Source organism: Salmo salar, chromosome ssa09 (genome assembly GCF_905237065.1).
Source record: "Salmo salar chromosome ssa09, Ssal_v3.1, whole genome shotgun sequence".
Classification (NCBI taxonomy): Eukaryota; Metazoa; Chordata; class Actinopteri; order Salmoniformes; family Salmonidae; genus Salmo; species Salmo salar.
In genome coordinates, this window is record NC_059450.1 from 135,865,795 (window position 1) to 135,888,721 (window position 22,927).

Here is a 22,927-nt window from a genome sequence, read left to right on the forward strand (position 1 = left end):
CCACCCAAAAATGGCTAGAATCCACTACTCCACCAGATCCTTGTCGTAAGTTCTGGACCTTGGCACCGGATCACCGCTGCTATCGAGTGGCTATAGTGACTAATGCCCCTGCCCCGAAGCTAGCACCAGTTAGCCGTGAGCCAGGAGCATCTCCTGGCTAGCAAACTAAATTACTACAACTACAATAACTCTTTCGCCATCTGGCTTGGATCCTTTGTTGACACGACGCTGCACCACCACGACTGGTCTGCCAACGAATACTCCATCCGCAGTGCTTTCAACCTGCCTCTGTCGGATGTCGGAGCAGACGCTTCTACTAGCCCCGGGCTACTAACTTTAAATGCCGTGTCACCCGCCTGCTAGCGTAGTTGCGACTACTCCGCGGCTTCCCTGTTCCATCTATTGCTGTCCCCTGGACCCTATGATCACTTGGCTACATAGCCGATCACTGCTGGACTGTACATCAATCACGGTACTCCATTCTGTTTATTTTTGTTTATCTGTCGGCCCCAGCCCTGAACTCAGGCCCTATGTGTAGATAACCGACCCTCTCTGCCCATTCATTGCCATTTTACCTGTTGTTGTTGTCTTAGCTGATTAGCTGTTGTTGTCTTACCCATTGTTGTCTTAGCTAGCTCCCCCAATCAACACCTGTGATTGCTTTATGCCTCGCTTTATGTCTCTCTCAAATGTCAATATGCCTTGTATACTGTTGTTTAGGTTAGGTATCATTGTTTTAGTTTACAATGGAACCCCTACTTCCACTCATCATACCTCTGATATCTCCTTTGTCCCACCTTTCAGCAAGTCTAAAACAGTACATATAGGCATACAATGACACATTTTAAAACATGGTTAAACAAAGACAACATTTCTGTATAGTGTAACGACCCTGGGTTTATAAGCGCGGAAATCGACTCTGATAGCGAGCCGGACCTCGGGCTAGAAGGTCGAGGGTTCGAGACCTGCTCCCTGCCTGTTTCATTACAATATTCATAACGATGAATTAGCCATTAAGAACAAAAATAAAATATAAACTATCGCGTTTTTGCAAAGACTTGTGTGTAGCCTACTGGTTAAATTTGTGTCTTTTTGCATGAATTAAGAAGCACATAAAATGTGTCTTTTCTCACGAATTAAGCCACACCAAAACGCACAAAAATGCACAAAATTTGCTAAAATGCATTATGTGCATATATGCACGAAATGATTGTGAGACTGCGTTGAACTGGGATATGCACCCCGGCAGTCCTACAATCTAAGCTAGATGCCCTCAATCTCACACAAATCATCAAGTAACCCACCAGGTACAACCCTAAAAACGTAAACATGGGCACCCTCATAGACATTATCCCCACTAACTTGCCCTCCAAATACACCTCTGCTATTTTCAATCAGGATCTCAGCGATCACTGCCTCATTGCCTGTATCCGCTATAGGTCCGCGGTCAAAGGACCACCCCTCATCACTGTCAAACGCTCTCTAAAACACTTCTGCGAGCAGGCCTTTCTAATCGACCTGGCCCGGGTATCCTGGAAGGATATTGATCTCATCCCGTCAGTCGAGGATGCCTGGTCGTTCTTTAAAAGTAATTTCCTCACCATCTTAGATAAGCATGCCCCTTCAAAAAAAATGCAGAACTAAGAAGAGATATAGCCCTTGGTTCACTCCAGACTTGACTGCCCTTGACCAGCACAAAAACATCCTGTGGCGGACTGCAATAGCATCGAACAGTCCCCATGATATGCAACTGTTCAGGGAAGTCAGAAACCAATACACGCAGTCAGTCAGGAAAGCAAAGGCTAACTTTTTCAAGTAGAAATTTGCATCCTGTAGCTCTGACTCCAAAACGTTTTGGGACACTGTAAAGTCCATGGAGAACAAGAGCACCTCCTCCCAGCTGCCCACTGCACTGAGGCTAGGTAACACGGTCACCACCGATAAATCCATGATAATCGAAAATTTCAATTAGCATTTCTCTATGGCTGGCCATGCCTTCCTCCTGGCTACTCCAACCCCGGCCAACAGCTCCGTCCCCCCCGCAGCTACTCGCCCGAGCCCCAGCTTCTCCTTCACCTAAATCCAGATAGAAGCGGTTCTGAAAAAGCTGCAAAACCTGGACCCGTACAAATCAGCTGGTCGAGACAATCTGGACCCTCTCTTTCTAAAACTATCCGCTGCCATTGTTGCAACCCTTATTACCAGCCTGTTCAACCTCTCTTTCGTATCATCCGAGATCCCTAAAGATTGGAAAGCTGCAGCGGTCATCCCCCTCTTCAAATGGGGTGACACTCTAGACCCAAACTGCTGTAGACCTATATCTATCCTGCCCTGACTCTCTAAAGTCTTCAAAAGCCAAGTTAATAAACAGATCACTGACCATTTCGAATCCCACCGTACCTTCTCTGCTGTGCAATCCGGTTTTCGAGCCGGTCACGGGTGCACCTCAGCCACGCTCAAGGTACTAAACGATATCATAACCGCCATCGATAAAAGACAGTACTGTGCAGCCATCTTCATCAACCTGGCCAAGGCTTTCGACTCTGTCAATCACCGTATTCTTATCGGCAGACTCAATAGCCTTGGTTTTTCTAATGACTGCCTCGGCTGGTTCACCAACTACTTTGCAGACAGAGTTCAGTGTGTCAAATTGGAGGGCCTATTGTCCAGACCTCTGGCAGTCTCTAGGGGGTACCACAGGGTTCAAATCTCGGGCCGACTCTTTTCTCTGTATATATCAATGATGTCGCTCTTGCTGCGGGTAATTCCCTGATCCACCTCTACGTAGACGACACCATTCTGTATACTTCTGGCCCTTCTTTGGACACTGTGCTAACTAACCTCCAAACGAGCTTCAATGCCATACAACACTCCTCCTGTGGCCTCCAACTGCTCTTAAACGCTAGTAAAATGAAATGCATGCTTTTCAACCGTTCACTGCCCGCACCCGCCCGCCCGACTAGCATCACCACCCTGGACGGTTCTGACCTAGAATATGTGGACAACTATCAATACCTAGGTGTCTGGCTAGACCGTAAACTCTTCTTCCAGACTCATATTAAACATCTCTAATCAAAAAATCAAATCTAGAATCGGCTTTCTATTTCACAACAAAGCCTCCTTCACTCACGCTGCCAAACTTACCCTAGTAAAACTGACTATTCTACCGATCCTCAACTTCGGCGATGTCATCTACAAAATAGCTTCCAATACTCTACTCAGCAAACTGGATGCAGTCTATGACAGTGCCAGCCGTTTTGCTACCAAATCACCTTATACCACCCACCACTGCGACCTGTATGCTCTAGTCGGCTGGCCCTCACTACATATTCATCGCAAGACCCACTGGCTCCAGGTCATCTATAAGTCTAAGCTACGTAAAGCTCCACTTTATCTCAGCTCACTGGTCACGATAACAACACCCACCCATAGCACACGTTCCAGCAGGTATATCTCACTGATCATCCCCAAAGCCAGCACCTAATTTGGCCACCTTTCCTTCCAGTTCTCTGCTGCCAGTGACTGGAACGAAATGCAAAAATCGCTGAAGCTGGAGACTTATATTTCCCTCACCAACTTTAAACATCAGCTATCTGAGCAGCTAACTGATCGCTGCAGCTGTACATAGTCCATCTGTAAATAGCCCACCCAATCTACCTACCTCATCCCCATACTGTTTTTATTTACTTTTCAGCTCTTTTGCACACATACTAGTATCTCTTCTTGCATATCATCATCTGCTCATTTATCACTCCAGTGTTAACCTGCTAAATTGTAATTCTTCGCTACTATGGCCTATTTATTGCCTACCTCCTCATGCCTTTTGCACACACTGTATGTAGACTTTCTTATTTCTACTGTGTCATTGACTTGTTTATTGTCTTATTGGCTTGTTTATTGTTTATTCCATGTTATTCCATGTTTAACTCTGTGTTGTTGTCTGTGTCACACTGCTTTGTTTGATCTTGGCCAGGTTGCAGTTGTAAATGAGAACTTGTTCTCAACTAGCCTACCTGGTTAAATAAAGGTGAAATGAAAAAAATATAAAAAACATTCCCCATTAAGCTTTTTGAGAGAATGCCAAAAGCATGCAAAGCGTTGACAATTCAAGTTGGTTGAAACAGTATTTTGTTGTTTTAAAATGAAAGCACAGTTTGCTATTCCGTAGCCAATACAACGGCGTGATATTGTTTAGAGAGAGATGTTCTTCAACTGGTTTCCATCATAATGTAAAGATAATGCTAATGCTAGCTGACTAAACTCCATTCAATATTGAAGTAAGTTTATGATGAACTCCACCAACGAAGTGGAGCTGAGACCATGCTTTGTGTAATTCAGCTCCGACTACATCGATTCGCCCAAGGTCAATTCTTCAAAAAATAAAAATTATGAAATGCTTACCTTGTACCTATGATTGTCCTCTGTAGGTGCCTTTCTTTGTTTGCTGAAATCATTACTTTTTCAATAAACGTTAATCAAATACAACCACCAACTGATGCTGTCATTTGTCCTATAGACTATCAAAAAACCTTCCAATGAAAATAGGATATTTAGAAAATGCAGTTTCAGTGAGGGTGGACATTCTGGGCCCACACTCTCCACAATTATATGATGTTTATTGCAAGAGAGATATTTAAAAACCCACATACAGTAGGATCATGTGCATGTATCGGCCTTCACTCAGTATCCAGCTAGCACATAATGTTCTGAGGACCATATGTTTCTTAGAGCTTGGTGAGAGCGTGGTTCTGCATACAACCTTCCCATAACATTTCCTACAGGTTTCCTTCATGGTTCTATTTAAAGTAATGTTCGGCGTCATCTTGCAGCTCAAGATGGCGCCGATAGACATGGTCGCCGTGTTCATAGCTGCTAAGCAACTCTGCAGTATTTTTTGGGTGTGTGAGTTATTTCTCACCTTATTAGCTCAGAATGTCCTTATTCCAGCTGGAAATAACTTTTGGATATTAATATGTCGGGTAACTCACCAGCATTTTGACCAGAAATACGACTTTCCTGAATTGGATCCTTTGTTCGTAGACATCAGGGACTGTAACATACTCTGTTTCATGGAATCATGTCTCTCTTCGGATATACTGTCCCCATCCATACAGCCAGCTGGGTTCTCAGTAAATCTCGCAAACAGAAATAAAAAACTCTCTGGGAAAAAGAAAGGCGGTGGTGTATGATTCATGACTAACTACTCAAATAAAATCAAATTGTGTTTGTCACATGCGTCAAATACAACCTTACAGTAAAATAATTACTTCCATCCCTTAACCAACAATGCAGTTTTAAGAAAAATGATAATAATAACAAATAGTTAAAAAGCAGCAGTAAAATAATAGTAGCGAGGGGGTACCGGTACAGAGTCAATGTGCGGGGGCTGTAATGGTTTGCGTGAAGGGCTGTAGGAAGTCAGGCGCAGGAGAGCAGATAGTTGGTAGCAAAACGGAGCCTTTTATTTGGCGACCCAAAAGCACACGGCACAAACTAACACGAAATACAAATAAGGGTTTAACATAACCCAGCGTAACCAACCTAACGTGCACATTCATGAACAGATAAACAATCACTCACAAACAAACATGGGGGAACAGAGGGTTAAATAATGAACAAGTAATTGGGGAATTGAAACCAGGTGTGTAAGATAAGGACAAAACAAATGGAAAATGAAAAGTGGATCGGCGATGGCTAGAAGGCCGGTGACGTTGACCGCCGAACGCCGCCCGAACAAGGAGAGGGACCGACTTCGTCGGAAGTTGTGACAGGGGCACAGGTTAGTTGAGGTAATTGAGGTAATATGGACATGTAGGTAGGGTATGCATAGATAATAAACAGAGAGTAGCAGCAGCGTAAAAAAAACGGGGGGGACGGACAATGCAAATAGTCTGGGTAGCCAGGTGTTCAGCCACCCTTTTGTACATAGACGTGGTGCTCCGGTACCGCTTGCCATGTGGTAGCAGAGAGAACAGTCTATGACTAGGGTGGCTGGAGTCTTTGACAACCGCCTCGTATAGAGTTCCTGGACGGCAGGAAGCTTGGCCCCAGTGATGTACTGGGCCGTATGCGTTATCATCTGTAGTGCCTTGCGGTCGGAGGGCGAGCAATTGCCATACAAGGCAGTGATGCAACCAGCCAGGGTACTCTCGATGGTGCAGCTGTAGAACCTTTTGAGGATCTGAGGACCCATGCCAAATCTTTTCAGTCTCCTGAGGGGAATAGGCTTTGTCGTGCACTCTTCACAACTGTCTTGGAGTGTTTGGACAATGATAGTTTCTTAGTGATGGGGACACCAAAGAACTTGAAGTTCTCAACCTGCTCCGCTACAGCCCTGTCAATGAGAATGGGAGCGTGCTCGGAACTCCTTTTCCTGTAGTCCACGATCATCTCCTTTGTCTTGATCACGTTGTGGGAGAGGTTGTTGTCCTACAATCGTGGTTGTTCTGTGTCTGTGTTTAATCTAGGCCTCTCATCATTATGCCTGCTCCCGCTTACCACCAGAACCGTCTGTGGTGGCCAGGGGGGCCCACCAGTTAGTGTCAGCAAACCACGTTATTCTACACATGTTTACTGTTTTGTGTTTGTGAACATACCGGTAACTGCCAAAATAAAGGAAACACAAACAGAAAGTGTCTTAATAGGGCTTTGAGCCATTGAGAATGGGGGCGTGCTCAGTCCTTCTTTTCCTCTAGTCCACAATCATCTCCTTTGACGTGATCACGTTGAGGGAGAGATTGTTATCCTGGCACCACACAGACAGATCTCTGCCCTCCTCCCTATAGGCTGTCTCATCATTGTCGGTGATCAGTCCTACCACTGTTGTGTCGTCAGCAAACTTAATGATGGTGTTGGAGTCGTGCCAGACCATGAAGTCATGGGTGAACAGGGAATACAGGAGGAGACTGAGCACATACCCCTGTGAGGCCCCCATGTTGAGGATAAGAGTGGCAGATGTGTTGTTACCTACCCTTACCACCTGGGGACGGCCCGTCAGGAAGTCCAGGATCCATTTGAGAGGGAGGTGTTTAGTCCCAGGGTCCTTAGCTTAGTGATGAGCTTTGAGGGCACTATGGTGTTGAACGCTGAGCTGTAGCCAATGAATAGCATTCATTCCTATTGTCCAGGTGGGAAAGGGCAGTGTGGAGTGCAATATAGATTGCATCATCTGTGGATCTGTTGGGGCGGTATGCACATTGGAGTGGGTCTAGGGTTTCTGGGATAATGGTGTTGATGTGAGCCATGACCAGCCTTTCAAAGCACTTCATAGCAGCAGACGTGAGTGATATGGGACAGTAGTCATTTAGGCAGGTTACCTTAGTGTTCTTGGGCACAGGGACTATGATGGTCTGCTTGAAACATGTTGGTATTACAAACTCAGTCAGGGACGGGTTGAAAACGTCAGTGAAGACACTGCCAGTTGGTCAGAGCATGCTCGGAGTACACATCTTGGTAATCTGTCTGGCACCACGGCTTTGTGAATGTTGACCTATTTAAAGGTCTTACTCACATCGGCTACGGAGAGCGTGATCATACACTCATCTGGAACAGCTGATGCTCTCATGCAGGCTTCAGTGTTGCTTGCCTCGAAGCGAGCATAGAAGTTATTTAGCACTTCCGGTAGGCTGGGCAGCTCGCAGCTGTGCTTCCCTTTGTAGTCTGTAATAGTTTGCAAGCCCTGCCACATCTGACGAGCGTTGGAGCCGGTGTAGTACTCATGGTGTGATTGTGGTAATGTACACGAACTCAAGTCCTTTTTTTCACCTGACCTAGAACACCTCACAATCAAATGCCAACCACATTACATCCCGAGAGAATTCTCTTCGGTCATCTTCACAGCCGTGTATATTCCCCCTCAAACCGATACCACAACCTCTCTCAAAGAACTACACTATAATTTGTGCAAACTGGAAACCGCATATCCTGAGGCCGCATATATTGTATCTGGGGACTTTAATAAAGTAAATTTGAGGAAAACGCTACTGAAGTTGTATCAACAGATCGCCTGCGCCACTTGCGTTTCAAAAACTCTCGACCATTGCTACTTTCGCCCTCCCTTCGGAAAATCAGATCATGCCTCCATCCTGCTCCTCCCTTACTATAGGCAGAACAGGAAGTATCTGCGGTCTGTTCAACGCTGGTCTGACCAATCGGAATACATGTTTAAGGGCTTGTAAGCAAGCATTTCACAGTAATGTCTACACTTGTTGTATTCAGTGCATGTGACAAATAAAGTTTGATTTGATTCGATTTTTTTATTTGATTTAAGATGGTTTTGATCACGCGGACTGGGATATTTTCCGGGTTGCCTCTGAGAGTAACATTGATGTATACATTGACACCGTGACTGTGTTAATCGAGAAGTGTATAGGGGATGTGTCACGCCCTGGCCATTGAGAGGGTTTTATTCTCTATTTTGGTTCGTCCAGGGTGTGACTAGGGTGGGCATTCTATGTCCTTTTTCTATGTTTTGTGTATTTCTTTGTTTTGGCCGGGTATGGTTCTCAATCAGGGACAGCTGTATATCATTGTCTCTGATTGGGAGCCATACTTAGGCAGTCTGTTTTCTTTTTTTTGTGGTTGGTTACTTTCTGTTTAGTTGATGTTCCTGACAGAACTGTTTAGCTGTCGTTTGTTTTCTTGTTTTGTATAATAAAGTGTTCTATTAAAATTATATGATGAGCACTCAACACGCTGCGCCTTGGTCTACTCCCTTCGACGGCCGTTACAGGATGTTATTCCCACTGTGATGATTAAAATCTATCCAAACCAATAACCGTTGATAGAGGGCAGCATTCACGCAAAACTAAAAGCCACTGAACCATCGCATTTAACCACAACAAGCTGACTGGGAATATGGTTGAATACAAACAGTCCAGTTATGCCCTCCGTAAGGCAATCAAACATGCAAAACGTCAGTACAGAGATAAAGTGGAGTCGCAATTCAACAGCTCAGACACAAGACATACTGTATGTGGCAGGGACTCCAGACAATCACGGATTATAAACAGAAAACCAGCCACGTCGGGGATGCTGATGTCTTGCTCCCGGACAAGTTAAACACCTTCTTTATCCGCTTCGAGTGAAACACAGTGCTGCTGATGTGGGTCACCACCACTCCAGTAGACTGTGAGCTCTTGTTCTCAATGGCTGATGCAAGACATTTAAGTGTGTTAACCCTCGCAAGGCTGCCGGCCCAGACGGCATCCCTAACCACGCCCTCAGAGCATGCACAGACCAGCTGGCTGGAGTGTTTACAGACATATTCAATCTCTCTCTGTCCCTGTCTGTTGTCCCCAATTGCTTCAAGATGTCCACCATTGTTCTTGTACCCAAGAAAGGGAAGGTAACTGAACTAAATGACTAACGCCCTGTAACACTAATTTCTGTCATCATGAAGTGCTTTGAGAGGCTAGTTAAGGATCATATCACCTCCACCTTACGCGACACCCCAGACCCACTGCAATTTGCATACCGCCCTAATAGATCCACCGATGACTCAATCACCATCGCACTGCACACTGCCCTCTCCCATCTGCACAAGAGGAATACCTATGTAAGGATGCTGTTCATTGACTACAGCTCAGCATTCAACAGCATAGTACTCTCCAAGCTCATCATTAAGCTCGGGTCCTGGGCCTAAGCCCCTCCCTCTGTAACTGGGTCCTGGACTTCCTGACGGGCCGCCCTCATGTGGCGAAGGTAGGTAACAACACCTCCACTATGCTGATCCTCAACACTGGTTCCGTACAAGGGTGCGTACTCAGCCCCCTCCTGTACTACCTGTTCACCCATGACTGCGTGGCCACGCACGTCTCCAGCTCAAACATCAAGTTTGCAGACAACACAACAGTGGTAGGCCTGATTACTAACAATGACGAGACAGCCTACAAGAAGGAGATAAGGGCCCTGGTGGAGTGGTGCCAGGAAAATAACTGCTCCCTCACCATCAGCAAAACAAAGGAGCTGACTGTTGACTTCAGGGGATACCAGGTTGAGCATCCTCATCAACAGGGCCACCGTCAAGAAAGTAAAAAATGTCAAGTTCCTTGGCGTACACATCTCCGATGAGCTGAAATGTTCAAATCACACAGACACTGTGGTGAAGAAGGCATGGCAGCGACTCTTCAACCTTGGAGGCTGTCCCTGAGGGCCCTCACAGTGTTCTACAGGAGCACAATCGAGAGCATACTGTCGGGATGCATCATGGCATCGTACGGCAACTCCCCCACCGCTGACCACAAGGCTCTACAGAGGGTGGTATGCTCAGCCGAACAAACCATTGTGTGCTCACTGCCTGCCCTCCAGGACACCTACAACCAGGTGTTGCTGGAAGGCCAAGAAGATCATCAAGTGACCTCAGCCACCTGAGCCATGGCCTGTTCTCCCTGTTTCCATCACTCCATCAACCCCCGTCCCCCCTGCCCCCAACAGACACTAACCCTGCCGCCACGCCCCAATGGACATTTATCATTGCTACAGTTGTAAATGTGTGTGTGTATATATATATATGCATTGCTCAAAAAAATAAAGGGAACACTAAAATAACACCTCCTAGATCTGAATGAATGATATAATCTTATTAAATACTTTTTTCTTTACATAGTTGAATGTGCTGACAACAAAATCACACAAAAATAATCAATGGAAATCCAATTTATCAACCCATGGAGGTCTGGATTTGGAGTCACACTAAAAATTAAAGTGGAAAACCACACTACAGGCTGATCCAACTTTGATGTGATGTCCTTAAAACAAGTCAAAATGAGGCTCAATAGTGTGTGTGGCCTCCACGTGCCTGTATGACCTCCCTACAATGCCTGGGCATGCTCCTGATGAGGTGGCGGATGGTCTCCTGAGGGATCTCCTCCCAGACCTGGACTAAAGCATCCGCCAACTCCTGGACAGTCTGGTGCAATGTGGCGTTGGTGGATAGAGCGAGACATGATGTCCCAGATGTGCTCAATTGGATTCAGGTCTGGGGAACGGGCAGGCCAGTCCATAGCATCAATGCCTTCCTCTTGCAGGAACTGCTGACACACTCCAGCCACATGAGGTCTAGCATTGTCTTGCATTAGGAGGAACCCAGGGCCAACCGCACCAGCATATGGTCTCACAAGGGGTCTGAGGATCTCATCCCGGTGCCTAATGGCAGTCAGGCTACCTCTGGCGAGCACATGGAGGGCTGTGCAGCCCCCCAAAGAAATGCCACCCCACACCATGACTGACCCACCGCCAAACCGGTCATGCTGGAGGATGTTGCAGGCAGTAGAACGTTCTCCACGGCGTCTCCAGACTCTGTCACGTCTGTCATGTGCTCAGTGTGAACCTGCTTTCATCTGTGAAGAGCACAGGGCACCAGTGACGAATTTGCCAATCTTGGTGTTCTCTGGCAAATGCCAAACGTCCTGCACGGTGTTGGGCTGTAAGCACAACCCCCACCTGTGGACGTCGGGCCCTCATACCACCCTCATGGAGTCTGTTTCTGACCGTTTGAGCAGAGACATGCACATTTGTGGCCTGCTGGAGGTCATTTTGCAGGGCTCTGGCAGTGCTCCTCCTGCTCCTCCTTGCACAACGGCGGAGGTAGCGGTCCTGCTGCTGGGTTGTTGCCCTCCTACGGCCTCCTCCACGTCTCCTGATGTACTGGCCTGTCTCCTGGTAGCGCCTCCATGCTCTGGACACACACATATATATATATACACTGATCAAAAAAATAAGGGGAACACTTAAACAACACAATGTAACTCCAAGTCAATCACACTTCTGTGAAATCAAACTGTCCACTTAGGAAGCAACACTGATTGACAATAAATTTCACATGCTGTTGTGCAAATGGAATAGACAACAGGTGGAAATTATAGGCAATTAGCAAGACACCCCCAATAAAGCAGTGGTTCTGCAGGTGGGGACCACAGACCACTTCTCAGGTCCTATGCTTCCTGGCTGATGTTTTGGTCACTTTTGAATGCTGGCGGTGCTTTCACTCTAGTGGTAGCATGAGACGGAGTCTACAACCCACACAAGTGGCTCAGGTAGTGCAGCTCATCCAGGATGGCACATCAATGCGAGCTGTGGCAAGAAGGTTTGCTGTGTCATTCAGCGTAGTGTCCAGAGCATGGAGGCGCTACCAGGAGACAGGCCAGTACATCAGGAGATGTGGAGGAGGCCGTAGGAGGGCAACAACCCAGCAGCAGGACCGCTACCTCCGCCTTTGTGCAAGGAGGAGCAGGAGAAGCACTGCCAGAGCCCTGCAAAATGACCTCCAGCAGGCCACAAATGTGCATGTGTCTGCTCAAACGGTCAGAAACAGACTCCATGAGGGTTGTATGAGGGCCCAACGTCCACAGGTGGGGGTTGTGCTTACAGCCCAACACCGTGCAGGAAGTTTGGCATTTGCCAGAGAACACCAAGATTGGCAAATTCGCCACTGGCGCCCTGTGCTCTTCACAGATGAAAGCAGGTTCACACTGAGCACGTGACAGACGTGACAGAGTCTGGAGATGCCGTGGAGAACGTTCTGCTGCCTGCAACATCCTCCAGCATGACCGGTTTGGCGGTGGGTCAGTCATGGTGTGGGGTGGCATTTCTTTGGGGGGCTGCACAGCCCTCCATGTGCTCGCCAGAGGTAGCCTGACTGCCATTAGGTATCGAGATGAGATCCTCAGACCCCTTGTGAGACCATATGCTGGTGCGGTTGGCCCTGGGTTCCTCCTAATGCAAGACAATGCTAGACCTCATGTGGCTGGAGTGTGTCAGCAGTTCCTGCAAGAGGAAGGCATTGATGCTATGGACTGGCCCGCCCGTTCCCCGGACCTGAATCCAATTGAGCACATCTGGGACATCATGTCTCGCTCCATCCACCAATGCCACGTTGCACCACAGACTGTCCAGGAGTTGGCGGATGCTTTAGTCCAGGTCTGGGAGGAGATCCCTCAGGAGACCATCTGCCACCTCATCAGGAGCATGCCCAGGCGTTGTAGGGAGGTCATACAGGCACGCCGAGGCCACACACACTACTGAGCCTCATTTTGACTTGTTTTAAGGACATTACATCAAAGTTGGATCAGCCTGTAGTGTGGTTTTCCACTTTAATTTTGAGTGTGACTCCAAATCCAGACCTCCATGGGTTGATAAATTGGATTTCCATTGATTATTTTTGTGTGATTTTGTTGTCAGCACATTCAACTATGTAAAGAAAAAAGTATTTAATAAGATTATTTCATTCATTCAGATCTAGGATGTGTTGTTTAAGTGTTCCCTTTATTTTTTTGAGCAGTATATTATTATTGTCTCATTCACTTCTTTTTTTGACCTGCTCTGTTGGAGCTTGGAGCATAAGAATTTCACTGTACCTTGCGATTACACCCTTTGTGCATTACTAAAAAACTCATCTAATCTAATTTTATCTGATCTAATCTAGAATCAGAGATATGACTCAGAAAGTAAACAGCATGGAGGGTCAATTTCCGCAACTACTAAGATCTTTGATGTATGAGGCTCAACTTCTCTGCTGTTTTGGTTCTGTGTATACCACGCTGTGAGCAGCGTGACGCGAACCCATGCACATGCGCCACTACAGGATAGTCCAAATGTTCTGTTGACCACTACAACCTGATGTCTTGCATCTCACTCTCAATATCTACTGTGCTGTTCATGGCAACGTAATTTTGCTGTGTCTACGTTTAATTTCAATACAAAAAAAAAGATGATTTGTTTAATATACTGTATTTACCCTGAGAGATAAATACAAAACTATCAATCAATCAAATCTCTTTATAAGGCCCTTTCTACGTACAGCAGTTCTTGTCACAAAGTGCTTGTGGGGCGGCAGGTAGCCTAGTGTTTAAAGCGTTGGGCCTGTAACCGAAAGGTTGCTAGATGGATTCCCCGAGCTGACATGGTAAAAATCTGTCGTTCTGCCCCTGAACAAGGTAGTTAACCCACTGTTCCTAGGCCGTCATTGTAAATAAGAATTTGTTCTTAACTGACTTGTCTAGTTAAATAAAGGTTAAGTAAAAAATAAATAAATACAAACCGAGCCTAAAACCCCAAAGAGCAAACAATGCAGATGTTGAATCATGGTGGCTAGGAAAAACTCCCTAGAAAGGCAGGAACCTAGGAAGAAACCTAGAGAAGAAGAACCAGGCTCTGAGGGGATGCCAGTCCTCTTCTGGCCATTAAGGCTAGATCGTTCTTCAAGATGTTCAAACGTTCATAGATGACCAGCAGGGTCAAATAATAATTGCATTGGTTATAGAGGGAGCAACAGGTCAACACCTCAGGAGTAAATTTCATAGCCGACACCTCAGTTGGCTTTTCATAGTCGAGTATTTAGAGGTACCAAGACAGCAGGTGTGGTAGAGAGAGGGAGAGTGAGAGAGAGGGTCAAAACAGCAGGTCCTGAACAAGGTAGCACAGGGTCGGGTCAGGGTTACATAGCTGTAGGCAAACAGCAGAAACTGGATCAGCACCACGACAAGGTGGACTGGGGACAGCCAGGAGACTGGGGACAGCCAGGAGGGAGGGGGGGGTTATAACACCACCCACTTTGCCAAAGCACAGCACCCACACCACCAAAGGGATATCAACAGACCACTAGCTTATTACTCTGAGACAAAGCCAAGTATAGCCTATTTAGCACTAGCTGAACTACTGACAAAGAGTACTGATTATGATGGTATTATTACATTTTGAGTCATTGCTGCATCCAGCCATAGTTGTTTTAATCAGAGGTATAATGCCCATAGGGGGAACAGGTGTGTGACTTGAAGTGTGACGTGAAAGTAATAAGACTGATCAATTAGCCTATTCAAATATTTATCTGACTCCATAAAGATAATTAGCAATATGTGCAATCAAGTCTTATGCATTTGGCTGCCTAAGATCAATGAATGGTCATGAGAAGCGAATATCAAAGCAATTATTATTTAATAACTTTGTAAAAGTAATGGGTTCACATACCAGGATAAAGCTTAAGTTACAAGGCAATACTGACATTAGTAAAGCATTATTCTAGGCATATAGATTCTAAGGTTAACTTACAAGGCAAAGCATGGACAAAGAGATGCTTACTAGACCAGAGAACTAGAAGCCAAGGAAATTAGAATCGATCATACAGTACAACTTTCCTCCACGGACTGGATACAGGATAAGAGAGAGAACAAAGGCATGTAATTCCTTTTATAACACCTGAAGGTGTAACCTTTCAACCCAAGACCAACCACATTTAACTAATCAAATGATACCAAGTTTACAGTGTAACCTGACCCCCAAGGCCCAATCTCCACAGAGTGTCACAGCATTTAAGACAGAATGGACCGTAAAGGATGGTGGTGGCGACTTAGGTATGAGTTACATGTGTGCCATTTGGAGGATGAACTATAAAGCTATCTGAAGAAGAAAATGAAGAGACGCCAGAAGAATGAGAGCCGGGGAGGGACGGGGGAGTCAACTGTGCCCATAATGGTTTAGGCTTCTTCAAAATTGGTCATTTGGGGTATCAGGTTGATTGTGGGGGTCTGCACACTGTGAAATTGATGGTAATTTAGATTTAAAATGCATTGCGATACCGATCTGTCATTAAAATGCAACTCACAAAAGCGTAGGATGTGGATCAACGGGGGGCTGTCCTGAGAAAAGTTTATGCTGGGAACAAGATTAATATACTGTATGTCAATGTTAGTAGTACATGCTGTATATTTATCTCCCGTATGTAAGTTAACATTCTGCCAGTGTCGGTGTGTGTTAAGTTGACGGTCTTAAATTAGAATGATATACTCACCGTGAAGCACTAGGGACTGTAATTCTAAATTTGGGTTGGATAATTTACCAATCGGTCTAATTATGATTTGGAAAGGCGAGAAGGAGAGACAGCTGCCCCTAAACTGTGAGGAGAGCACAAAGTGAAGGGAGGGTGCACTGCTTATCCTGCAGGTGGTTTTTGAAACTAATTAAGTATTTGTAGGAATCCAATGAGTCTAGGGAGGTTATCAGAAAATACACTAGATTGTAGCGTGGGCTTTTCATAATTGGGATGATGAAAGTAGGGGCTTTGTGGTCCTTGCCCCAATCTCATTCTCAACAAGGTTGGTGTGAAACTGTTATAACATGTGTTCTCTCTCTTCCCTGTGAAAGTCAATAAGGTTTGTAGGTCGTGTGAAATGTGAGTGATCATTGTTTCAAATTAGGGAAATGGAAACTGACTAATTGACTTGAGCACTATTTTAGTATGTTTTTAACTATGTAAGTGGCCAAGCAGTAGTAATTATTGGGTTAGAGGAAATGATTTATGTGCAAATGTATTGTGGCCGGCGGCAAAGTACAAAGGGGGGCCTGTCTTTGAATCTAATTGACTGCGGCCACCTTCTACCTGACAGGGAAGACTGGGGGAAAGAATGAGGATGTTTTTTAGGGCATTCATTTTTCTGGACCCCAGCAGAACAGTGTCCCGAAGGATAAGGAAGGTGGGAATCGTCATGTTATCAAACTTCGGTTCTTGCCATATATGAATATGCATAGCTTAATGCATTACTACCTGTCATATTTTGTGTTTCCTTTTGCTTTTCAAGTCTTTTGCTATCACTCTCTTAGGAACCTGAAGGGGGAAGAGAAAGTCACAAGCTCCAGCTGAAATGTCAGAGGGGTGTTTATTACGGATGAGAACTCTCTTGGTAGATAAAAGTGTCTGCAGCTTACTATGAGGTATTCTATATCAGGTGAGCAAAAGCTTGAGATTTCCTTCACACTGGAAGCAACGTTCATGAAGAGACACACCCCTCCTCCTTTGGACTTACTCGAGGCCACCTTTGTCCGATTGTGCCGCTGCATGGAGAAACCATGGAGTGCATGGAGTTCTATGTACAGAGAGTCATCCAACCATGTCTCTGCAAGGCATATAATATTGCAGCATTTTAAGTCTCTCGAACGAAGGAGAGGGTCAGAGGGTCAAAGATGGTAATGGTGAGAGGTTAGCATGTCTTGGGGGTATGATCTTTGATCCTCTGTAAAGTTCTCACTCCTCATTAATCACGATTCATTCAGGATTATCCATAATCATGGTAGCATCCACATTAATGTACAGTAGAAGTGTTTGTAAACATAATCTATTGTTACTTACAATTAACATCACTCCAAAATGACATAAGACATAATTTACTATTAATTTTGATTGTGCTCAAAATATTCACTAACACACCAAAACAAACTGCAAATGCATCCAACAAGTCTGTAGAGTCACAAGCTTCATGTAGTCATTGCATGCTAGGAATTGGGACCAAATAACAATCTTATTGGTAACTTATTGAGAAAAAATATATTACTTGTTAAACTGAATCTCTTTCTCTGAGCAGTTGTATTGGAAATGTATTTATTTATAGGGGACAATGCACATTAATCAACATCAATATTACAATAATGAAACATCCATGTAAATGTGCCGGGTTTAGTCAAAAGCTAATTTGCACCCGTAGTCCCTGGACATGTGAGGGTCTTTACAAAGCCACTATACAAATACTCACTAAAGCAATACAAAATACAAATACATTACATCCAATAATATATCATTCTAACAACAACAACACTATCATCAATTGTCGTCTTACGTACGAGGAACCACAGATAACTCACGTGTACAGGTTTGGATAGATTTGAGCCATGTTTTAAATAACACATTTAAAATACAATAATCAGTGCAGCTTCTTAAGTCCATGGGCATTGCCTTCCAGTATACTGTAGCTATAACAGAGAAGGCCGATTGACCGATTTTATTGTGTTGAAAAGAGACAATGGAATCCCTCTAGTTACTGCCCTTGTTATCTCGAGGTGCTTTCCTTGAGCATGATATGCAGGCATAGGTTTTTTTTCCCCCCAAATAGTTGGATGCAATATAGCACAGTTTATTTTGTTATTTTATACAGTCATTATTGCTCATCTTTATCAACGGTATCTTTAATTTCGGATCCTACTGTACGTATATATATACAGTTGAAGTCGGACGTTTACATACACCTTAGCCAAATACATTTAAACTCAGTTTTTCACAATTCCTGACATTTAATCCTAGTAAAAATTCCCTGTCTTAGGTCAGTTAGGATCACCACTTTATTTTAAGATTGTGAAATGTCAGAATAATAGTAGAGAGAATGATTTATTTCAGCTTTTATTTCTTTCATCACATTCCCAGTGGGTCAGAAGTTTACATAATGTACACTCAATTAGTATTTGGTAGCATTGTCTTTAAATCGTTTAACTTAGGTCAAACGTTTCGGGTAGCCTTCCAGAAGCTTCCCACAATAAGTTGGGTGAATTTTGGCCCATTCCTCCTGACAGAGCTGGTGTAACTGAGTCAGCCTTGTAGACCTCGCTCGCACACGCTTTTGCAGGTCTGCCCACACATTTTCTATAGGATTGTGGTCAAGGCTTTGTGATGGCCACTCCAATACCTTGACTTTGTTGACCTTAAGCCATTTTGCCACAACTTTGGAAGTATGCTTGGGGTCATTGTCCATTTGGAAGACCCATTTGCGACCGAGTTTTAACTTCCTGACTGATGTCTTGAGATGTTGCTTCAATATATCCACATAATTTTCCTCCCTCATGATGCCATCTATTTTGTGAAGTGCACCACTCCCTCCTGCAGCAAAGCACCCCCACAACATGATGCTGCCACCCCTGTGTTTCACGGTTGGGATGTTGTTCTTCGGCTTGCAAGCCTCCCCCTTTTTCCTCCAAACATAACGATGGTCATTATGGCCAAACAGTTCTATTTTTGTTTCATCAGACCAGAGGACATTTCTCCAAAAAGTACGATCTTTGTCCCCGTATGCAGTTGCGAACCGTAGTCTGGCTTTTTCATGGCGGTGTTGGAGCAGTGGCTTCTTCCTTGCTGAGCGACCTTTCAGGTTATGTCGATATAGGACTCGTTTTACTGTGGATATAGATACTTTTGTACCTGTTTCCTCCAGCATCTTCACAAGGTCCTTGCTGTTGTTCTGGGATTGATTTTCTCTTTTCGGACCAAAGTACGTTCATCTCTAGGAGACACAACACGTCTCCTTCCTGAGCGGTATGACAGCTGAGTGGTCCCATGGTGTTTACACTTGTGTACTATTTTTTGTACAGATGAACATGGTACCTTCAGGCGTTTGGAAATTGCTCCCAAGGATCAACCTTGGCTGATTTATTTTGATTTTCCCATGATGTCAAGAAAAGAGGCACTGAGTTTGAATGTTGGCCTTGAAATACATCCACAGGTACACCTCCACTTGACTCAAATTATGTCAATTAGCCTATCAGAAGATTTTAAAGCCATGACATCATTTTCTGGAATTCTCCGAGCTGTCAACTTAGTGTATGTACACTTCTGACCCACTGGAATTGTGATACAGTGAATTACAAGTGAAATAATCTGTAATTCATTGTTGGAAAAATTACTTGTGTCATGCACAAAGTAGATGTCCTAACCGACTTCCCAAAACTATAGTTTGTTAACAAGAAATTTGTGGAGTGGTTGAAAAACGATTTTAAATGACTCCAACCTAAGTGTATGTAAACTTCCGACTTCAACTGTGCATATTATACATTTTGCATCCAAAAGTTCACATCTTTGTCATATTAAGTTATTCTAGGATACCAATCACTCCAAATCCACCGTTGTCGATTCCATTAATGGAGGGGAGGTGGTGTCCTACTATGTTGTGGAAGCAGTATGCACAGTGTGCAGTGGTCACCGCCACCACCTTGGAGAAGTTGGAGAAGTCCACTATGTACTTGCCTTCTTTGCTGCGGGAGATGATGGGCAGGAAGTTGTAACCCCACATGATCTCCTGAGGGATGAAGGAAGTCCTGACCTGGCAGGCTGAGCTGGTGGTCTCGGCTGTGCCGTCCAGAAAGACCACCAGCTCAAACTCCTGTTTATGGAAGGTGCCCTCTGCCATGTCAAAGAAAGGGCTAGCCTTGTCAATCACATGGTAGAGTGTGAGAGGGCACACAAAGAAGAGGTTGTCCTTCCCAGCGTCCATCATGAACTCAATGTTCACCTGGTCCATGATGATTGTCTCCCCATCGGGTTTGACGGTTGTCCTCAACAGCTTGCCGTAGATTTGGCTCCCAATCATCAGGGTCTTGCGTAAGTTGGCCACTCTTATCATGAGGCAAAGGAAGTCCTTCTTAGGACAGATGACTGCCATTTCACTGAATGTGATGGTCTTGGCCCTTTTCTTAGGGAGGGATATCTTGGATACGATGACTCCACATATGAAGCAGTGTATGAGGGCCCCTATGAGAGTCTGGATAATGATGAGGGCTACAGCAACAGGACAGTGAGGGGTAATGGCGCGTACACCATACCCGATGGTGGTCTGGGTCTCCAGCGAGAAGAGGAAGGCTGTAGTGAGACCGACGACGTTCCACACACAGGGGGTGTGGTTGTTTGAGGGGTTCTGCCACTTCAGATCCCCGTTGTTCCGGGCAATCCAGAACCACAGCAGGCTGAAGACGAACCAGCTCAGGGTGAAGGAGGTGATGAAGAAGAAGAGGACAAAGCGCCAGCGGAACTCCACGAAGGTTGTCCAGAAGTCCACGAGGAAAGCAAAGTGGTTGCCATATTTCACATTGCCAAATTCAATGTTGCAGCGGCCATCTTTGGTCACCAGCCGAGTTCTGCGGATTCTTCGCTCCACCAGGTTGTCCTGGATGCGCTTCTGGATACCAAACACCATTTTCTAGCTCCTGTCGTCTGTAAGAGAGGACAATGTGTTAATTTAAATTTACTACATACCCAGAAAAATAAATCAAATATCCTTGTCATCCAAGAACTGTTAGATATATACAGACTGAATACTATTAATACAGAACACTGAGGGTTTTCATTAATATGTTTAATCTTCCAAGATAAACCTGCATCCCACCCTGTAACAGATCCCTCCCTCTATGCCAGTTGTTCAAGGCTCTTGGACGCTTTGATTTGAATGGAACAAATATTATGAACCAGAATTCAATGATTAATAATGTCCTTATCCTTTGAAATCATTGTTTTTCAGATGAAATAGATGCCCTTCACAACTTTATAAATGCGATAATGACAAACCAAGCATTGGTCTATAAGAGGCTGTAAGAGAGAATGGAGTTGTGTAACATTCACTCTTGGATTCAGACATGTGAAATAGTTCATGTTTTACCTTCTCTAATTCTTAATTTCACACATCGTTATTAAACTAATTAGGTAAAACACAAGGTAATAGTCCCACTGACCTTAATTCCCATCAAAATATCATTATTTGAAACAGCTTAGTAGCACAAACGCCTCAGCCAGTCTATGATCAATGAAATGATTTCCCCTCCCCCAACCCTCAGTCTTATTACTTAACTGTAAAGTGTTGTTTTAATCCACACTTAAATCCTGTAATCCTGGGCACATGGCATAGTTAAGACCCCAAGTCATTACAGAAAGAAAGTTATTGTTGAAATATATCACTCCACTGGCCCAAATCCGTCAGATCCCCATAACCTCCCTAAAACCATGATCATCTAGCCTGCTACAACCATATACAGTTGAAGTCAGAAGTTTACATACACTTGTTGGAGTCATTAAAACTTGTTTTTCAACCACTCCACAAATTTCTTGTTAACAAACTATAATTTTGGCAAGTCAGTTAGGATATCTACCTTGTGCATGACACAAGTAATTTTTCCAAAAATTGTTTACAGACAGATTATTTCACTTATAATTCACTGTATCACAATTCCAGTGGGTCAGAAGTTTACATACACTGAGTTGACTGTTCCTTCAAACAGCTCGTAAAATTCCAGAAAATTATGTCATGGCTTTAGAAGCTTCTGATAGGCTAATTGACATCATTTGAGTCAATTGGAGGTGTACCTGTGGATGTATTTCAAGACCTACCTTCACACTCAGTGCCTCTTTGCTTGACATCATGGGAAAATCAAAAGAAATCAGTCAAGACCTCAGAAAAAGATTGTAGACCTCCACAATTCTGGTTCATCCTTGGGAGCAATTTCCAAACACCTGAAGGTACCACTTTCATCTGTACAAGCAATAGTACACAAGTATAAACACCATGGGACCACACAGCCATCTTACCGCTCAGGAAGGAGACGCGTTCTGTCTCCTAGAGATAACGTACTTTGGTGTGAAAGTGCATATCAATCCCAGACCAACAGCAAAGGACCTTGTGAAGATGCTGGAGGAAACAGGTACAAAAGTATCTATATCCACAGTAAAACGAGTCCTACATCGACAAAACTTGAAAGGCTGCTCAGCAAGGAAGAAGCCACTGCTCCAAAACCACCATCAAAAAGCCAGACTACGGTTTGCAACTGCACATGGTGACAAAGATCGTACTTTTTGGAGAAATGTCCTCTGGTCTGATGAAACAAAAATAGAACTGTTTGGTCATAATGACCGTCGTTATGTTTGGAGGAAAAAGGGAGAGGCTTGCAAGCCGAAGAACAACATCCCAACTGTGAAGGACAGGGGTGGCAGCATCATGTTGTGGGGGTGCTTTGCTGCAGGAGGGACTGGTGCACTTCACAAAATAGATGGCATCATGAGGCAGGAAAATTATGTGGATATATTGAAGCAACATCTCAAGACATCAGTCAGGAAGTTAAAGCTTGGTTGCAAATGGGTCTTCCAAATGGACAATGACCCCAAGCATACTTCCAAAGTTGTGGCAAAATGGCTTAAGGACAACAAAGTCAAGGTATTGGAGTGGCCATCACAAAGCCCTCACCTCAATCCTATAGAAAATGTGTGGGCAGAACTGAAACAGCGTGTGCGAGCAAGGAGGCCTACAAACCTGACTCAGTTACACCAGCTCTGTCAGGAGGAATGGGCCAAAATTCACCCAACTTATTGTGGGAAGCTTGAGGAAGGCTACCCGAAACGTTTGACCCAAGTTAAACA

General features: G+C 44.6%; 1 pseudogene; it reads right to left on the reverse strand.

Annotated features, from left to right (window-relative positions):
- Window positions 1-19,598: 19,598 nt before the first annotated feature.
- Window positions 19,599-20,720, reverse strand: LOC106613043 (ATP-sensitive inward rectifier potassium channel 1-like; annotated as a pseudogene).
- Window positions 20,721-22,927: the final 2,207 nt, after the last annotated feature.